Below are 3,401 nucleotides of genomic sequence, written 5' to 3' on the forward strand. Positions count from 1 at the left end.
CCGTTACATTGTTCCTTACTAAATTATTAAGAGGACTGGTAATGTAGCTTATGAGTTAGAGCTACCATCAGTGTTAGCAGTCATTCATCCAATATTTTACATGTCTATCCTTAAAAAGTGCTTAGGAAATCTTTCTCTCATTGTTCCTACAGAAAACATTGGTATGAAAGATAGTTAGTCTTATAAGAAGATTTTGGTTCAAATTATTGATTAATAGGTTCGCAAGTTGAGGACCAAAGAAGTCGCTTCACTCAAAGTTCTATGGAGGAATCAGTTTGTTGAAAAAGCTACATCAAAAAAATGATGAAGATATGAAAGTAAATTACCCTTATCTATTCATTCCTCCTGGTACCGAAATTGAAGGTAATATTCCTATTTCTATCTTAGAGTTAGTAGATTTTCGATTGTTTTGAGCATTTGAATTCTTGCATTACATTCATTCATTGTACAAATTTCTAGCTTGGTCATCATTAGAGGATGAATAATACATAGGGGGAGATATTGTAACACCTCGAAAGATCCTATGTTAGATTAGTCCCAGGAATCAGAAAGAAGTTATAGTCCGGGTGCACAAAATACGGTTGAGTTTCTGCCTAGGAGAGTGTCTACAAGTGCTACCTACGGCTCATAGAAACTTCTATAGACTGTATGAAGGCCTCATAGATCCCTCCATGCCTTAGTGAAATTTGAGTTATTGATACCTTTTTTTATGGATGGCTTCTACATCTCGTACAGTTACTACAGGCCATAGGAAGTGTCTGTACAAGTTAAATTGAGACACAGTCAAAGAGCTATTCCACGAGCCCATATCTATGACCGGTTAGAAGGTCTATGACCCATAGAAAGGATCCCTAGACCCTTTTTGCTATTTCTAGTAGCTGTTGGATATTGTACCCAAGTTCCATGACAAGGGTCTATGACCCATACAAAGTCCTACACAACGTAGAATGTTTTGTAGACCCCAAACCTGAAGGTCCCTCAATATAATCAATTGAGTGACTTCCACGAGTCGTAAAAATGTCTACCACCTATAAAATGGGTCCATACACCCACTATGTTAAATTATATTACGTCCAACTTTTGGCACCTAAGTTCTATGAATGGTCTTTTACGGCCCATAGGAATTCCTACGATCGTAGGATGACCCGTAGACATCCCAGTGACAGGTTTAATGACGGGTAGTTTTATTTTTTAGCCTTTCCCAAACTAAAACCCTAACATTTTGGGATAAAATAAGCCCTTTATCAGTATCCTATGATGCTTTCTCTCATTAATGCTTAGAATATTCAAAGCAAGGATTTGAGAGAAGAAATATCTAGGGTTCAAGAGTGTACATTGAGTTTATTGAGCTTTGTCAAGAATATGTTCTTCCAGGTATGTGAGGCTAATCATAGCATTGGACTGAGTTCGTCCTCGCACCCTGCATCTCAATTCTATAATTAAGGAGTTCAAGCTTGAGTTTCAATCTTGTTATATTGAGTTAGTTATGTTATCTCCAATTAAGTTCTCTGTGTATTTGATTCATTTTCGATTATTCCCACACTATGAATTTGTGAATTTTTGTTCATGTTTACCTTTACCTGAATCCTAGTTGAGTGTCTATAATTTCTCTTTACACGTATTGTTTAGAGTTGGAAAAATGATGTAATTACATGTTTTGATCGAGAAAGGAGTTTTGAGCATAATATAATATTTGAGTGTGTGATGTCTTTCATTCACTAATTTTGAGCATGATTTTTATCAAGTTTAATTAGTTAGAGTAGTTACACATTTATTCATCTTAAGACTGAGTTGAGAAAACGTAAGCTATATTTTGATGCATTTTTTGAGTTTGAGAAATATAGCTATTTTCAGTAGAATGTAGTGAGTTTAAGAAAAGTTGAGTTAAGCTAAGTAAAGTCCAAGGAGACTAAATGAGTTATATTTTGAGTATTTTACTCACTCAAATATATGAGCATTAGGGAATATTATTTTGGGTGTAGTATTGAGCACCAATTTAGGTAAGAGTTTTGATAACTCAAACCCCATTAACTACATAGCCAGCATAGGATGGGATCTTGTCGTTGGTTGAGGCGACTCCTCACTTTAGTTCCTGATACGGTATTGTATTTGGATTCATGATATGAGTTTGCACCCCTTACCCTGGCAAGGTATTGGACAACTTTGACAACGACAGGAGTTTGTTGTATTATCACGATGCTCATAGTAATGGTTGTTGGTTCGAGAAACTCCCTAAAGAGTAAATATTATTTTGTACTGGGTTGCATTTTTCATATCACATTTTGTAAATCATCAACTTATTTCATATTGCATGGCTTATTTTAAGTTGAGATACTTCATAATTCATTCCATTGAGCATTCTTGAGTATGTATTTTACATACCGTACATTCCATGTACTGATGTATTTTGATGCTGCATCATTTTGTGATGCAAATACAAGTGATGGAGATCCTCAACACATGCATCATTGAAGATCAAATTCCTTCCAAATTCGGGTGAGACCTCCTTGCTTTCGGAGGAACTCTTTTAGTTTATTCAGTCTTTATTTATTAATTCTTTGAGGTAGTCATGGGACTTTCCTGGTACCCATCTAGAATCATTAGAGGCTTCATAGATATAGACAAAGTTCAGATATACATATTTTGAGTATTGAGACTTATATTTGAGAAGTCGAATTTATATCTCTTTTGCATGCCTATCTTGTTAACTTGTTTAATCTAAGTGGAGTCTTCCGCTTGGTAGTTAGCCAGGCCAAAGATTTGCTTGGAAACCAGAAATAGTTTTTGAGTAATGGTCACACCTAAGGCAAAGACTTGGGGTGTGATATTTAAGAAAACCTAATTTAAAGTCTCATGAATACTTCTTTCAAATCTTTTGCTAAAATAATAAAATCAACATAGAGTGGCCATTTAATTTATTAAGGAAATTAAGAAAATATTTTTATTTAATTTTACAAGACCTAAAACAAGAAAATTCTATGAAATTCAAAGATCCGAGTAAGGGTCTAGTGACACTTAAAACAGGGTTTTAGGAACTTAAAGATGTCCACAAAGGGTGGTTTACCGGAAAATCATTTATTTGACTAATTTTAAAAATTTGAAGTACTTGCCTATTTTTATTTGAAAATATGGGATGAGTAAAACAAACACTTGAATTGGTTTGAATGAGAACTTCTGTTGAATCCATTTTTAGGAGTTAGAAAAAGTTTACATAATCAACATTTCTATTCAAAATGAAAGAAATTACAAATATGACAAATATTAAGATGTAAATGAGACTTCAATTTACAAAAATGTTGACTTCTCTGGAAATTCTTCCAAATTACAATTGATAGAATTCGAACAAATAATTACAAATAGAATAATTACAGTGGAAATAAAACTAACGAAATTACAATTGA

Source organism: Solanum dulcamara, chromosome 2 (genome assembly GCF_947179165.1).
Source record: "Solanum dulcamara chromosome 2, daSolDulc1.2, whole genome shotgun sequence".
NCBI classification, from domain to species: domain Eukaryota; kingdom Viridiplantae; phylum Streptophyta; class Magnoliopsida; order Solanales; family Solanaceae; genus Solanum; species Solanum dulcamara.